This window comes from Rhinatrema bivittatum, chromosome 7 (assembly GCF_901001135.1).
Source record: "Rhinatrema bivittatum chromosome 7, aRhiBiv1.1, whole genome shotgun sequence".
In the NCBI taxonomy this organism is placed as follows: domain Eukaryota; kingdom Metazoa; phylum Chordata; class Amphibia; order Gymnophiona; family Rhinatrematidae; genus Rhinatrema; species Rhinatrema bivittatum.
The window spans coordinates 104279553-104297000 of NC_042621.1; the positions used below are offsets into that span (position 1 = coordinate 104279553).

At 45.6% G+C, this 17448-nt stretch overlaps 1 protein-coding gene and 1 long non-coding RNA gene across 4 annotated transcripts in view; one reads left to right on the plus strand and one right to left on the minus strand.

Annotated features, from left to right (window-relative positions):
* The window catches only part of RIPOR1 (RHO family interacting cell polarization regulator 1), a 345200-nt gene that overhangs the window by 238220 nt on the left and 89532 nt on the right, over nt 1-17448 (minus strand). The window lies entirely within an intron of this gene.
* Nucleotides 2430-17448, plus strand: part of LOC115095327 — an 83080-nt gene continuing 68061 nt past the window's right edge. The window contains exon 1 of the long non-coding RNA XR_003857746.1: nt 2430-2507. This is a non-coding gene — a long non-coding RNA (uncharacterized LOC115095327). The remainder of the gene's footprint in view (nt 2508-17448) is intronic.

A 17448-nucleotide genomic window follows, 5' to 3' on the forward strand; every position in this document is an offset into this window, starting at 1 on the left:
GCTGAATTATTACATTGATGCACTCTTACTGGAGAAATGGCTGAAGAAAATCATAGCAAGAATCCTGAACATTGAAAAATGTGCGATACTGTGACCTTCCTCCATCCAAAGAGGCTTGCCTGTGGGAGAACAGGATACAAGACACACAAAAAGAAAATCCTAGAGAGATTCAGATTCGGACCTGCAGATACAAACACACAGCCCCATGCGGAAAATCCCACAGAGGCCAAACAGATACTTGCACACGCACCAGGAAGATAAGGAAGGTTTAAAAAAAAAAAAAAAGTCTCCTGCAAGGCCACAGAAGAATGCCTGCTATTAGTAAATTTGTAGGTATTTAAGTGGTATTAAGTAGTCTTCTCTAACACAGAAATGGTGATAAACTGATTGTTACAGTAAATTACTGAGGGAACATTAACCTATAATTTTCCATGAAGAAAGTCTTAGTTTAAACAAAGCCGGCTCCTTTACATTCTAACCTGCTAGCAGGTGTCCAAGTGCACTGTACCTAGTTTTAAAATCACATGCACTACAATCCCTTAATAAAAAGGAACTGAGGTTAAATTATAGCCCGGTTACGTTTTATAAAAATGCCTGCATGCCTTTCTGCAACAAGTTCACCATTACCTCCTCTTCCCTCTTTGTGACCGCTCTACTTATGCAACCGAGCATGGCCGTTACCTCTCCCGGTTGTGCTTTACTGCTGTGCCTGGCTATTTGGAGGCAGCAGCAGCTCAAGGCAATCCGCTGCCCCAGGCAAGAGAAGAGACGGCACCCCCCCCCCCCAAGAGGACAAAAATCAGCAGGAGGGTGGGAAGTGGGGAGCCCCTTGCAGTCCTGCCCTTTTGGCTATTTGAAATGCTGGGGAAAGGAGAGGAAGGGTCAGGTTTTTCCCCCAAAGGCGTGGCAGACCGTGCTAATGATATTTCTAGGAAGCTGGCAACCCTGCCACACACTCCCAGGAGCCCTTCCACCTGCCTCTCACCCTTCCCCTGGGACGCGAGAGGTGGGTGACTAGCGTGGGTCTGCATGCGACGCACTCTCTCTCCGGAGCGGTGCAAGGATGCACGGCACCCAAGGCAAACTTCAGTGTCTTCCAGCCACACTTAAAAATTATGCAATAATGAGCAAAATTTCTCCTCTAATTTCAGACCGAACAATACAAGTGACAACAGGATAGGCCTCATAAGAGAGATTACCTCCCTGATGGGCCCTGAGGAGAGATAACTTGAAGAATTTGGAATGGCTCTCGGGAGTCTTGCATAAAGCAGCCTTGGGTTGGGAAGTCCAAGACAACCTCTACTCTTGCTCATTTCAGAGCTCGTGGACCCCTCCATTATATTTGAGCTCTGAGCCGAGTGCCAGTGGGTTGCACTGGGTCACACAGTTTTGCACGAGACTCTGCACTGGCTACTTTCAGTTCACAGTGCAATTTGTTTGGCACCCTTGTTCAGATTCAAAGTGGTGATATCAAAACTCGGCTCAATGCCAAAGTCTATCCTCAGAGCAAGATGCCAAAGAGGAGGAAGACCCCTTTAAGCAAACCCTGGTCCCTCAGTGCATCCATATATGATTGGGTTCCCAGACCACGTGCTGAGCCTTTCAGTGTAACTGACTAGGAAAGCAGGAGCCAGTCATCCTGAGACCAAACTGCCCTGGCAGGCATCAGTCACTGATGTGATCCATTGCAAGGCAGATGCAAAGCACACTGCGATGGTCAGGGATGGACACCTCTCGTATGCGCTTGGTACAGAATTTAAAGGCACCGGGCTGCTTCTCTATCTGTGGTGAGAAAACCCAGAGATGCAAAATCAAAACCATGGGGGTGGGGGGAAAAAGTTCTCTCTTCATAGAAAATATGCCTACAGAAGAAAAACCACTAGAGTCCTGCCAGACGCTGCTCTGCAGAAAAAAAAATTTTAGATTAAATAAAATAAGTCATGAAATTGGGAATGGGGTGAGAGATTAATTTGGCAGAATGTTGAAGAAAATAAAAAAAACTTGAAAGGGGAGCCAAAAAAAAAAATCTTGACTAGAGAACTAAGACTAAAATAACGTTTCTGCCAAGGTCAGGAGGAAAATTAGCTCAAAACACTATAAAGAAAAAAAAAAGTCTCAGAACCTGCTGGAACCCATCAACTAGGCCGGAGGAAAAACAGAAACAGAGAGCAGCTTGGTGGGGGGTGCTCAGCCTTTTAACAGAAAGCTCTGAACATTGTTCTGCTCGGTGCCATGCATGGCCACGTGACCTGCCTACGTGGCAAGGGGAAGCTGCTCGTTTTCGAACACGAGCAGGCTTTTGTTTGAATTACTGCGCGCCTCGGGCAGGGGACCCTCACACTTTCCATGACGGCTACAGATGCTGTAATCAGTGCACAAGACCTTAATGCAGCTGCCAGACACAAAACCCAGGAGCAAGCCAGAAAGCAAAGTATGAGGAGGACACCTCCCACCAGAGTGAGAACACACAAAGCCCGGAGCCACATCTCAGAGGCCCCGATGTGAAGGTACGCTCCGCTGTGCACACTTTGTTTTTTGTGCATACAACTTTACTCTCAATTGAGCAAAGAGTTTAGCATATCAAAAATGTGCACACAAACATGAGTAAAATAGTGTGCATACGATTAGCGCTCTTCCATGCAAATCCCATGTTTATCCAGAATTTATGCACATAAAATTGATTATATATATATATATATATATATGTGCAATGATGTTAATCTTCACTCTTGATGAAGTCTAACATCATTGCTTATATCTCGAGAGATAGAGATATAGATAGATAGATATATCCTTGCCCCTCTATTGGGACCATTTTTCTATCCAAAGTCCCCTCTCACTCACTGCATCTTCACTGCCAAAAACAATTTTGACTTAAGTTCTTCACATCTCTTTCATCTCATTAGAAGTTTTTTTGGGGGTTTTTTTAACTTCTTAAAAATATAACTTTCTAAAGCTTCAGAATTCTGCCAATAAGAATAAAAACATTCACTAAAACGTTACCCCAAAGTCAGGAACAAAAAGCACCTCACAAACCATGGAAGCTCAGAACCAGTAGTACAGGCCCCACTCAACAAGCACCTGACAGAGCAAAGCGACCTGAAAAAGACTTGGCCCCAGTGCCACAGCAAGCCTGAGCTACAAACTTGGCACACCAGCAAACTGCTCTGCCACCCTCCCGCTCTAGCCTCTGAAAAGGCAGAATGTGGAGAGAGTCTATAATACGTTGGCGCGGAGAAGACTAGAATATGATTTAAAAACACAAAAAAACCCCCAGTGGGACACATGCACTCTTTGGGTAATTCTTACGCTAGTCTGTGATAGGGCAGCGTTGGCCTGCCCCAGTTTGTCAGGTCCTTTGGTCTGTAAAACACATACTGACGTCTTTTCCGATCACAGTTTTCATCTTTTATTGCCCTTTTAAGGGTACTTTAGTGCTTTACAGCTTTGGGCTTGCCTTTTCAGCCTGTTTTATGAGACTGATTTTTAGACAATTTAAAATGGTCCAATCTTTTTCAAAAGATTTGGATTTTTATTGCATGCGTCAGTCCTGAAGTTCTCAGGCTTTTAGACTTATGATTGTATTGAGTTTGTATTGTATTTACTGTCAGATTTAGGGTTTCTTTTTTGATGGGGGGGGGGGGGAGCATGTTTAACACTATTTTGTTTTTTTGCAAATACTTTTAAGTGTACCACCTTGAGCTATCCTGAAAGGGAGTCTAGAATGTAACACAAAACAATACTCCGGGAGCCAGCTCACACCCCTTACACGTTTGCATCCTGTAGAAACCTATCCTGGTCTGCCTACAAACTCTCCCGGGCCGTATGTGCATACAAGTACTTCTCTTCCCCTTCTCCATGCAGAACGATTACAGTTCTGGGCTATTTCAGTAATGGGATGACACATCCCATCACATGGGTCCAATGAAAGTATCACAAAGAAACCATTTTTAACAGGATCAATAACCATCCCAAATTAAAAGCTCACTAAAGGCTTTCACCTGAACGTTAACTGTGCCTTAGTCTAGTAACTTTATGGTCGATTCAACATCAGCTTTAAACCCTGCTTCACCTGCATAGAAGTATTGGCAAAGATTCAAGGTAGATGTGAACCAGCCAGCAAGTTGACAAAACTGAGCCCAGCAGTCGGGCGTGGCTCTAGGACCCAAAACATAAGCCAAGACAATTTAAAATTTGCATAGAACAAAAACAAAACAAAAAAAAAAAAAAAGACACCCCAAACAAGTCCATCTCACTTGTGTGTCCTTAGTGTTGTTTTCTGTTTCTTCCTACTTTTCTTGGTTAGCTCTTTCACCTTGTTCCTCCTCCTTTTATATCTTCAGCCTCTTTCAGTCCATGATTGATTAACTCCAAGAACCTTTTTCTGGGTGGTGACTCCTAACACAGAACCCAGCATTGCATACATATAGTTGGGATATTTTTTTCGCTGTGCATCATTTTGCACATGTCATATTATATTTTATCTGCCATTTAGAAACCAGTCCCCAGTCTTGCAAGGTCCTTCTGTAGATCCTCACAAGCCACTCATGTCCAAATTTGAATTTGGAATCGTGGGCATATCTGATCCTCACTCACTGCTCCCAATCATATATAAATAAAGTTACACAGCACTGACCCCCATACAGATTCCTAGGACACACCACACTTTAATGACTGGCTTACTCTTAATTGTAACCATTCCTTTTCATTTTTTCCTAATTTCCTCCTTTTAATCATAGTCTTTCTTTCTAAAGTTTAATGCTTCTGCAGTAATTTTATTTAATGTCCTCCCTCCAGTGATTGTGTCGAATTTTAATGTATTATTAACAGTCCCACCACCATCACCCCTTGCACCATATCCTGCATTCCAGGGAGGACCAGAGCTAAAACAGCTCCCTCTGAACAGTATGAAGGGGAACAAAATGGCTGCATGAAGTCAAACATTCTTGCTGCAGTGCTTTACTTTGTTTCTTTTTGATCTGGTTTTTCGTCTGAGATGCCCTCTAAATGAAAGGGCATGGTGAGAGTCTTTCTTCTGGCCAGCAGCAAATTACAGTTTTAAAGTCCCAACCGTCTACAGTTTTGGGGACTGAAGTACCCACTAATGTTCAGGATGAATGAAGGAATGTCCTTGGCGCTTGGGGAAGAGAATTCACTCAGCCCTCTGGATTCCAGATCAGGGCCAGCTAAAAGAGGCAGCCTGCGGCACTCCAGGATGATGAACCTAGGGCAATCACAGTGGAGAGGGACAGAGGCAGTACTGGCATCTGAGCTGCACTCTTCCACCCAACAGCACAAGGCTCTTGATTCCCTTGGCTACTGTGGCTGGGGAATTGATTCCTAATTTGGGTTCTACTTCTAGAGTTTCTTTTAGTCATGAACAGCAGCTTCATCTTGGTGAGCCTTTTGTTATACCAGCTAAAACTGCTGTAGGGACTCTGGACTCTTTGGGAGTTATTGGTGGGTTTCCGCAAACCTTGAATGATTTTTTTTTTTTTTGCAGTACAAAGAGACTCTTGTAGTCTAAGCTTGAATCCATGGTTTCTAGACATGAGGAACAAATCTTTGAGATAAATAGCAAGATATCTACCATGGAATCTGAGTTTAAAGATATTTAGTCTTAATGTCTACTATAAGGTATCTGAGTGCTCTATCTAGGAGGCTGGAAATGTAGGAGGAAAAAAAAGCCTTAAACATTTAAATCTTCATAACCTAAAATTTCCTTACGTGATGGGGGAAACCCCTTGTTCTACACTGAAGAGAGATTCTCTCTCCGTTCTGCAGTATGATCCTGGTGAATAAGGCGTATTTTCTACCATCAATACCTCAAGCCACGTCTCGCAGAACTTCTAACTTAGTGGTGGACATGGATAACTAATATTCTTGAGAATTCTGGGATTGACACCATTGAACAATCTACATTGCTCATTTCTTTTATTAAACGAGCAAGATTGGAGCAAAGAAATGCGGAAGTATTTTTGAAATATGTCAGCTTTGTTTCGTGGTCAGGGTTTTTCTGATTTGGCTCCGGTAACAGGAGAGAAGGAAGGAAGGGATGCCTAGGTTTATGTCAGGCAACTATTGCTGTGGTATGCTCCTTTTTACTTAGATATCTGTGCAAATGTATTATTAAATCCCATAATGACTGTTTTGTTTTCTTTAATCCAAGAAAAGATTTCAATTAGGAGAAAAGAAGCCTATTAACATCTTCTCCATTACCAACTAGTAAAGAGTAGTGATACATTTGATGTAAAGGAGTCAGTATTCATGTTAAGCTAATTTCTTTATTTGCTTTTTCTTAGGGCTATTTTTTCTCTTTGTTTCCATTTTCTATATTATTGATACACTGATGTAAGAGTAGTATTGAAATTAAAAAAAAATTTTTTTTTTTATTAAGTTATTTTCTTTGGTTTCTTTTTTTTGTATCTGTGCATTGCTTTGTGCTAGGTTTTAATGTATTGTAAGTTGAAAAAATTAAATAAAATATAAAACAAAACCCCACATACAAAATCTAGTTTCCTCTCTCTGTTCCAGGACCAGCTACTCTATGAAACAGTCATTTATGGCTCCTAGAAACTTTACCTCCTTGTGTTAATGTCTCATTAGAACATACTAAAATACTGGAGTAATTGAAATATCCTATTTACATTTTTAAGTTTTACAGATTTTATTCATCATCCTGGCCAAGCAGACAATAGTATTTATTCCTAGCTACCACCTTTACTGCACCATTTCTCTGCGATTTAAAAGTGCAGTGCCCCTTAGATCGTGTGGGGGTATCTATAAAAGGCACCTCATATAGTAATGACAGCAGAAAAGGACCAAATGGTCCACCCAGTCTGCCCAACAAGCTTCTTATTGTAGTATCTGCCATATCATGCAGGTTACCCCCATCTTTCTCTTAAGGGTAGCAACTGCTGCTCCGTGCAGGTATTCTCAAGCCTTATGACAACTCATAAAAAATGTTATGGCTAGCAACATTTTTACTGGGTGAAGAGAGAGTCTTCTTGAAAATTCAGACAGTACTGCTTGACAGGCTTTGCTTATGGACTTGGCCATTCGGGATGTGCAGGAGATAAAAAATATAAACCGTTTTCAGGTTTCCCCTCCCCACAACGAGGGGAATCCCAGCCCAACTGCCTGAAGAAATGCTGGGTCTGGGATTCCCCCCCAGCCCCCACATAGCCTGGTCTGATGGGGATCCGCTGGCTTTGGCTTAGGGCCAGGATGAAGCCTCAACCTTGCATAGACCGAGGGCATGAGGTAAGTCACCGCAACATCGGCCTACAAGGCAGAGGCTTCAGCCTGACCTGGAGGCTGGGTCCTGACCCTGGGGCTTCGGCCCGGACTTAGGCCCGACGCTGCAACCAGGCACATTCATCCAGCAGATGGTGTCGTTTAGCTTGCAAATGCCAAAGAAAGAAGAGCAGAAGAAGAAGTTCCGAGGCCTTGCTCCTCTAACTTCAAAAATCGCTAGACACTATTACTCAAAAGATCCCTCTCTCAATCTGGCACGGTCTTTCACCCTCCATCACATACAGCTCTTTTGGGTTACCACATCCCAGATGCATGACTCTGCACTTCATCCCAGCTGACAAATCTTCAGTCACTCTTCAAGCTTTATTAAATCACTTTTCATTCTCTGTATTCATTCAGGCGTCTCCACTTTGTTGCAAAGCTTAGTATCATTCACAGACAGACAGACAAAAACTACCTTCTATCCCTTCTGCAATGTCGCTCACAGAGACAATGAACAGAGCAGGTCCCAATACAGATCCCTGTGGCGCTCAACTTAACTCTTCAGAGTAGGTTCCATTTACTCTGTCTCTCATCAGTCAACCAGTATTTAATCCACGCCACCACCTTGGTGCTCACTCCCAAGCTTCTCGTTTTATTCACAAGCCTCTTATGTGAGACCATATCTAAAGCTTTGCTGAAATCCAAGTAGATCACATTTAGCACTCTTCCTTGATCCAATTCTCTAGGTCACCCAAAAAATAAAATAAAATAAAGAGCCACCAGATTTGTCTGAAAGGACCTTCCCCTGGTGAATCCATGCTGCCTCGGGTCCAGCAGCCCACCGGATTGTAGATAGTTCACTATCCTTTCCTTCAGCAGTGTCTCCATTAAATTTTCACACCTCTAATGTGAGGCTAGCCAGCCTGTAGTTTCCAGCCTCCTCTCTGCTAGCACTCTTGTGAAGCAGGACCACCACCGCTCTTCTCCAATCCTGCAGCATCATTCCTGTTTCTAGGGATCTACCGAACAGGTCCTTCAGCAGACCCACCAGTACATCTCTGAGCTTCACCAGTATCCTGGGATGTACCTCATCCAGCCCCATGGCCTTGTCCACTTTCAGTTTGCTTAGCTCCTTCCATGCATTCTGTTCTGTAAATGGAGTTGCATCTACCCCATCCCCACCTACAATCTTAAATACCAGAAACAGTACTTCTCCAGGGTCTTGTTTAGGGAACAAACTGAAGTATTTGTTTAATATTTCTGACATTTTTTAGTCTCTCTCCACACAGTGGTCCTTGTCACTTTCACTATACACCTTCGTGCTTTCCTTCTCTCTCTGATATATCTGAAAAATTTTATGTCACTTCGCTTTACCTCTCTGGCAAGCCTTTCTTCTGCTTGACCTTTTACTTTCCTAATTTATCTCCCTTACTTTCACCAGATATTCTTCACTGTGTTCCTCTTTTTGGGATCCTTTATATTTCTTGAATGCTGTTCTTTCTGCCTGAATCTTTTCAGCCACTTCCTTTGAGAAGCAGATTGGTTTCTTTTTCCTTTTGTTTACTTTTCTAATATATATAGATTTGTTGCCTTTGTAATTGCTCCTTTTCAGTTTGGCCCACTGTTCCCCCTCTCTCATTTTCTCCCAGTCTTCTTGTTCTTCCTCTAGGTATATCCTCATTTTGACAAAGTCAATATTTTTGAAATTCAAAACTTGGGTCTTCATGAGACTTCTCTGTATCTTATTGGTGGTATCAAACCATGTCATCTGATGACCACTGGTGCTCAGGTGGGCACTAGACACATTTTCCCCATTTGTGAGCACTAGATCCAGTATTACACCCTCCCTTATGGGCTCCGTTACCATTTGCTTAAACAGAGCCCCTTGAAGGACAGCCACTATCTTGCAGATTCCTCCAAGCCACAATCGGCAGATTAAAATCTCCACTGAGCAACACGTCCCCCTTCTTTTCCACCATTTGGATGTCTTCAACCAGATCTCCGTCCAGTTCTTCTGTTTGAGTCTGACCACACAAGTGGAAGCACCATCCTCAAAAAAAGAATTTAGAAAAAGGACAGTTCATAATGCTTCTTCCCTACCCCAGATCCCTTGCATTTCGATTGGCTGGATATTGTTTTTGACAAAGAACTGCTGCTACTCCTTTTTTGTCCTTCCTTTTCAAGTTATAGCCAGGGATGGCTGTATCCCGATAAGTGAGCTAGGTCTCTGTAACAGCACCTATGTCCAAGTCCCTTTCCACAGTTAACGCCTGCAATTCTGGGGATTTTATTGCCCAGACTGTGAGCGCTTGTGGTCATAGCTTTCCAACTTTTCTCCCTTGGTTTGCTGCTCCCAGTTCAAACCACAGAATTAAGAACAGCATGGTAGAGGCAGCAGCAGCCGCCAGCAAACATGGAGCACCACTCCTCCTGCGGGACAGGGAAAAAAAAAAAAGGGAAGGGCCAATGAGAGGAGCGCCTGGGTGCCAGCTGTCTCGTGTCCCCTTCCCCAAATTTGCCAACACTGCCCAGTTTGGAGAGCCACTGCAGTTACATTTAGAGAAAGGGTCTTGAAAGGTCACTCACTACTTATTTTTTCCTTAACAAGATATCCAAGCTTATAAATATTCCAAAGTTTCTCGGTGATCAAAATCAATAGAGCTATCTGAAATGGGCAGCTTCTCATACAGCAGATCCTTTTGACTTTAAGCCGGTCTTCTCTTCTTGCATATTTTTCTGGCATGCTTGTCCGGGTAACGTAAAACAGTGGCTCATAGCACTGTAGTAGCCCAGACGAAGCCCGTTCCACCTGGATAACAATTAAAAAAAAAAACAACCCAAAAGTAGTGTAGAAGGAAGACACCAGGCCACCCACAACCGAGCGCAACCTGTATGGATCCCAGGATCACCAGAGATGGTGTGTGTCACATGTTGCAGGTGTCGGGCCCTAGTTCAAGGCCTCTCACACAAAAACTGGGCACCCTCCGGGTCCCCTGGCATTTTGTGTGCTGCACAGCCATCCCTGACTCACAAGCCCCGTACAGGGGACTCCACACTCTGGCGAGGGGAAAGAGGTACGCGTCTGGAAACTCTAGGGAAGGTGCACCAGAGCCAAGACAGAACTACCAGAACAGGCTCCACTGAATTCCGTAAGGCCAAAGAATGAGTCCAGGCTACATTTACCAGGAGGACAAAAAAACCAAACACAACAAAAAAACAAAAAAAAACCACACAACACATCCCAGCAGACTAAACTCTGCTTGTTCTAGACAGGCAACGAGCAAAGCTTTCGGAGGCTGGAGGCGATGCTGTACAAGCTGTTTCTTTGGAAAAAAAAAAAAAAATGCAGTCAGCATCTCAGCAGCCAGAAAAGTCACTTATAAGAAAAGCTGCTCGCCATCTCTTTTCCCCTTCCCCCACACCATCATTTACTTTTCCCACTTCCTCCCGTCTTCTCTGGAAGGGAAGTGGTGCCCGGAATTAGAACAGCTATAAACATCCTCTATAAATAGTGCTGAGATAATGTGCCCCCGGAGGGAGCAGCGGGAGGGATGAAGGGCCTTAAGAAGAGCCGGCCTCCATCTTCCCACTGACTCAGCGCCCCTGGCCTGGCGCACTTCACATGTGCGCGTCAGATGCGGACCAGCTGGAGGCCTGCGGGCGTGCAGCTCCCCTGTGCGCCTCCGGGGGCATCTGGGGAGATTCACAATCGGGGGGGTTCAGCATGAGGCACCAAAGAGGAGAAGCGCAAGGCCGGACTCCAGCAGTGAATCTGGAACGGCCAAAAGTTGAAAAGCGGAAGGGAAGGCAGAAAGGGTGGCAGCGGAGAAACGTTTAGCTCTAGCAGTGAGAGGAAGATCGTGGGAGGGTGGGGAGGAGAGAGCAGCGGGAAGCAGAAAGACTCGGATTCAGATAACTTTATTGGCACAAGAATTTTACGTGGGCTGCCAAAGTAATATACAGATGGGTAGGAAAAGAAAGGGGGAAATGAAATTACAGCACAACTTCTTAGCCCTCACCTAGGACATGTTCCACCTTCCACTGTTGTCACTCCAGCCTCTTAATTTTTCCTCCCTTCCCACTACAACCTTCTGTCTTCTTCTGAAGGTTGGTTGTGTATCCTCCCCCTCCCATAAATCAATCACCTTCTCCGGCACCAACCCTAATAATCAGCGTCCCTCGGCATAGTCACCTTGCTCTCCACGCCCCCCAATCTTCTCCTCCTCCTCCCCTCTTGGAGGTGGAACAGGTGAGGGGGGGGGGGGAACCATAGGAATCCAGGAAGCGGCACTTCTTCCCTGCTGCTGCCTCCCCCTCTGAAGTAGGAACCTGGGGAGGAGCACAGGGGGAGCCCCCCCATCATCTTGCGAGACCCTCTGGCATCACACACTGTTCTGATTACAGAGGGAAACCAGAAGAGGCAGCGGCGGCGGCAGCATCTGGAGAAATGTGCTGCTCACCCACTCTTCCTGCTAGCTGGACAACATCCCCATGGGGGAGGGAGAGAAAGCCAGGAGTCTACTACTGATACCAGAGGCTCCCTCCTCCCTACCAATGATTCAGGCCTGCCCCTTCTTTGGCTATGCTGGCACACTTCTACTTCTGCCCTTGTTGGAAACCTCTGGCCTAGGGGCATTCGCTGAAAACCCTGAAGGTCCCGACCCTACACCATCGATACTTCCTCCGATTCAGAGCTCACCTCCTGGCACTGATACTTGCCACAGCGGAGGAAGCTCCCTGCTTCAACCAATAATCCTTGTGTTAATGACTGCATCATTCCATGTGAACAATATCCTTGGAAAAAGAATTCACAACTACCAGGGACGTGCAGCAAAGAAATGCCCAGGTCACTGCCTGTTCTGAAGCAGTTAAAGTCCCATCCTCTGGGTTTGTGATGGATGATAGCCACAAAACGAGGGTGCAGGAGGGCCCATCTTACTGGTCTGCTTTTTGCAGAAACCTCTTCAGTTACTATATTCACCATCAAGAGAATTATTTTGTGGTTGCCATTCAGGCGTTTCCTCCTGTTCCTGTGGGGCTTCCAGCTCAGTCAAAACATGCCCTGCTGGATCTATAGTGCCTTGGGACGTCCTAGTCCTGTATCCATTTTGGATCTTTCACCTCATGCCTGTCGAGCCCAAGTATCGCAGCAACAGTCTTCTGGCTGAAAGGCAGGAACTGCACAAGTGTGCTCTTAAGCCAGCCAAGCCTCACGGTTGATGGTTACAATTTACTCTCTTCTGAGTGCTGCTATGGCCACCTCTACAGCCAAAGATGAGTTGTTTTGGGTCAGTGTATCGGCTGTAGTCTACCAATAAAAACCAAAAAAAAACCCCACAACTTATACCTATTGAATCTTAATGACCGATGGAACAATCATTGACCAGGTGGCCACAGACTCTGCTTCCTTCAGAACCCCATGCATGTGCATCCTATTCCCAGCAGTAGTAACACTGCTAAATATTAACTGGGCTGTCTCTGCAACAATTAATGGCCATGACCAGGGAGTAAAAGCCAGGCTCGGGAATTCAGCCAGGATCTCTTGGGCTGAGTAGCTGCCTAGTGGTTAGAGCAGCGGGCTGTGAACCAAGGTTCACATCCTGCCCAAGGTCACTTCACCCTGCAATGCCTCTCGTACAAACTTAGGGATAGGCATTTCCCTATCCCCAAAGAGCTTACAATCTATCACACCTGAACATAATCTGCTCTGAAGTGCCTGAAAAGCAGAATATAAATCAAATAGATGCAGCACTTCTGAGTTATGTTTACAGATCTTGACATGATTTTTTTTTTTTTTGTCATCCCTTCTGCACAGCTCTCAGTTTTCCTCTCTTTTGCCTACCTTAGGGCAAAAGAACCCTGGCTAGTCTTACACCGGCAGACTGATGGGGTAAAAGGCGGGAGGCCTTGCCCTCAAGCCACAGAGTGGCTTTGACAAAACCAAAAGTGAGAACACAGGAAGGACTTGCTTATAGCCCGGAAGCAGGGTCTGCAGCTCCACCCCGAAGGCTTCTAAAACGGGCACCGGGACTCCAGGAAGGTGTCTGACAATATGAGGGCTGCTGGGCCAAGCTAAGGGACTTTGGAAACTTGCACTGAGCCAACCCTTGTGTTGTTCCTTAAGGAAGTAAAGGGAACCCCTACCCTGTTCTCATCGCCCTCCAATGCCTCAGGTACAGAGACTGTAAGCCCTCTGCATAATGCCCATGGTACCTGAATGTAACTCGCCTTGAGCTACCAAACTACATACTGTATATCCTACAATGTGTAAAAGCCAGGACCCGATGATATTTGAAGCAAGCCCAGCTGAATCTCTGAATTAAGGCCCCGGTGTATTAAAGATGCACTCCGTTGTCTGTATGTGTTAATGCCATATTTGTATGTAGAACTTTACTCCCGATTTAACAAGGAGTTTTGTGTATAAATAGGAGTAAAAAACTGCACACAAAATAGCACTCCTCCATGCAAATCTCATGTTATTCAAGGCCTTAGCTATTACTCCAATGCAGAGAGCTGCACTGGGTGCTTAACTCAGGTGTTCTCAAGGCTGGATCTTTAACTCCCAGTCACAGGTGGAGTAAAGTTTCTGGAATAAACAATAGTCCATGGGGCTGAACCTGTACTCAGGTTTTGTGCACACACTGCTAACGAAAACCGTGTGCTAAGCAGGTCGTCAGTGCCCTTTGTTTTGGGGTTTTTTTTTGTTTTGTTTTTTTTTAAGTCCTTATATATTAGCGTACCGTTGGCTTACTGCATTTCTTTTTAGCGTGCGAGTAAAGACAACATGCGTTAAACTTAAATGCACATTTTTCTCTCAAGTCTTACTATATTGGGGCCAGAGTCTGGCCTATAACTTACAGGGGGCTCCCAACCCGACACGCCCTCCAGTGATAAGAGTTAACTAGATTCTCATCAGAGCCTCCAAAAAGTATGAGACCAGCAAGTCACCCTTTCCTAATGTCCAGAGCTTCTTGCAGGATCTTCACGTACCCTTCAATCTGAAATCAAGTCCAGAATTCGTCTCTAGCACATTTCAGATGTATATACACATTTTGTTCCACTTCCACCTGCTACTTGAGAAAGATGCATGTACTCTATGCCCTTTTATTGTTAAATGGAGCTGTCAATTTGCCAGCACGCTGAAGCTGTCACCAAAATAAGGAAGTGCACTGGGAGAAACTGGTTCTTCATACCCTACCATGCAGCGGGCGTTTTCTTTTGCGATTAACGCACTTGCATGCAGGCTGGCACTGTTCCCTGGCACAATCCTAATACCGCGTCTTATGTGCATCTGTACAGCACCGCATATATCTTGTAGCCCGAGAAGCAGTAGTAGTTCTCAGATGCTTTACACACCATCCTAAAATTTCCTCTTTTGTATCACTGCAATTCTGTAAAGCCAATAGAAGCAGCAAAGAGAAACAGGGAACGAGGATGTCCTATTTCTCAGCTAAACGGGAGATAGTTAAGCTGAAACAGTATCTACGTGGAAACCGAGGACGTTAAGCTCCGATCTAGAGATCACCTAGTATAACCATGGCATGGCACAGAAGCGAGCCCATCAGGCTGTACGCAGCACTAGGGGGGGGAAGGCGCAGAATGTCGCCAGTTCACACGGTTTTGCGGGCACGCTAACGGAGCCCCGAATACTAGCATGGGGCTCAAGCTTACAAAAACGTTGCTAGCTACTGTATATAGTTTTCTCTGGACAAGGCTCCCGAGTACACAGAAGGTGCCGAACGAAGAAAAAAAAAAAAAACCACACAGTCTCCTGCTCATCTGATGTTTCTCCTCTCCCCCCCCCCCTCCCCCGCACCTGTCCTGCCCGCCCAGTCCATTTGCCTTGGTGGATTCCCAAGAGCTGGACACCTATTCACAAGAACAGACCTAAGAGCCAACTCCCATACCAAAACCGCTGTAGAGTGGCAATGAGCCATCATTCTCCGCCAGAGCTAAAATGATTACCGGGACCTTGAAGACAGGAGGGCTCAGCATCGCTGTCCCCAAAGCCTAGAGGCAGAAAAACAAACAGCCTGTGCTCCCGAGCCAAGTCCTCAAGTTCTCTTTGCTTTAAACGTGCTGCTCTTACGGGGGCCTGGAGTTTCTGCTTCAGAACAGGGAGACCCCAGAAAAATCAAAATCTGTATCCAAAGATACTTTCACAAGAAAAAGTGAGGACCAACTGTACAGAGGTAGGCATTTGGAGCACTTTTCAACTTTGACCCAACTGAAAAGGGCATCTAGGTTATATTCAATAGGATAAATGACAAGACACCTCCCTGCAAATCTTACCCCACAAACTTAAGAGAGTTACTCTGCCTCCAGAACATGGGTGCTTTTAAGACCAAAAAATAAAAAGCAAAAAAAAAAAAAAAAAAAGTTACAAAGGAGAGGAAGAAGAAAAAGAAAAATAACTAGCAAGGCAAATCGACTTGCAATTAATTTTAGAGATCACTACTTTCAGAGAGAGTTACAGCCAATTCATATGGGGTTAAGATCTGGACAGTCCCTGGCTGGATTAGATGGGCAGAATCATTAATGTGAAATGCAATGAACAAACAAAGCCCGCAGACTCCTGCAGTATATGTGAGCAGGCAGGGTGGAAACTTTGCCCCTGTTTGTTTAGTGCGAGAACAGGGAGCTTTTTCTTGGCAGGCAACGGTAATGCCAAGTAGGATCCAACACAACAGCAGGGAGTTCAAGCTTGTGCCGAAAAAAAAAAAACAGCCTCAACATTCCTCAGGAAAAAAAAAAAAAAAAAAAAAAGGCAAAGCACTCACGAGACACAGCCGGAAAGTCAGGGAGACAAGGACAGGAGCGAGAGCACAGAACATGAAACAATTCTATGTATACTTTAACTTCCTACCCAAACTGTTCTGGGATTTGCACTAGTTTAAGCAAAACAAACAAACAGTCACCTGTTCATGGGACCTGCTGATCCCCCACCACCACAAAGCTCACCACGCATGCATTCAGAATCGTGATTACACATCTGCCTGCTTCCAGCTGCCATCAGGTGGGTTCCCATGGGCTGAATGGAGTGCCTGCCGGCAGACGCAAGACAGTCTCGCTCGTGATGAACCCCTGTTCATATAAGTTCCTCACACAGCAGCAAATGGCCACCCGCAGGACCCTCAACACTGACAAAACACCCAAATCTGTCAGATTCCAGGGACATTTTAGTTATTTATTTATTTTAAATAAGGAAGACACACATTAGGGGAGTATCACATGAGGTTTTCTGGGCTAGATTGTCACAGATTAGGTCAGAACCCCCTTGGATGTGGCACGTGTGACTTGCTGAGGGGGGTCCCTGAGTTCAAATGCTTCCATATGAATGCCCCAGGTGGAAGGGCAGTGCAGCAGAGCTCCGGATACTCTGCCTTGCTCTCATCCAGGAGCACTCTCCACCTCCACCTCCCCCACCCCAAATGCCATCCTGTTTACCTGAACAGCTGCCACGCATTCTCCTATTTACAGGCCGGCATGCCGTCCTGTTAAAGGAGTAGGATGCGGCTTGATCCAGAGTGTAACTTCCAGTGCGGGTCCAGGTGCCCAGAGCAGGCATCACTGTAAGGTTTTTACAGTGCCACCCTGACAACACTGAAAGAGCGGACGGGTCTTGTATCCAGCTAACCGGTGTAATGTGGGTGCCGGGCACACTTTGTAGCAGGAGGGTGTGCGTGGGGGGAAGTCAATGGCTGGTATCTCCAGTCGGTTAGTGTAGGTGTAGTCTGAATGTTTGGTTTTCAAGCCACGGCAGGTCTGGGGAGCTGATTGGTTCCTGGGTGCTAGGGCTGTGCAATTAGCCAGAGTTCTGGCACTTGCCTACCGCTGTAGCCCGTGCTGCATCCCACCCGCCTGCATATTATTATTATTATTGTTGAGTGGGTGTTTTCATTACTGCTGCGAGGGGGGGGGGGGGCAGGTTGCCTGAGCTGGTTTGAGGTTCAGCGGTATGCTGAGTGGTGATCATGTCTGGCTTCCAGTTGTCCCATGTGCGGCTCTCCTTGCTGGGCTGAGTGGTTGAGCTGTCAATGAAGGGCTGAAACCTGCAGGCCGGGGTGGTGCTCGATGATCACTGTGGGTTAAGTCATCTTCGGTGCGCTGTTGGCTCGGGCTCCTATGTGTGTGCGCATTGTAATAAAGCTGTGGCCCTATTTGATCCCACTCAGGAGTCAGTCAGTGTGTTTATTGTGTAAAAGGGTG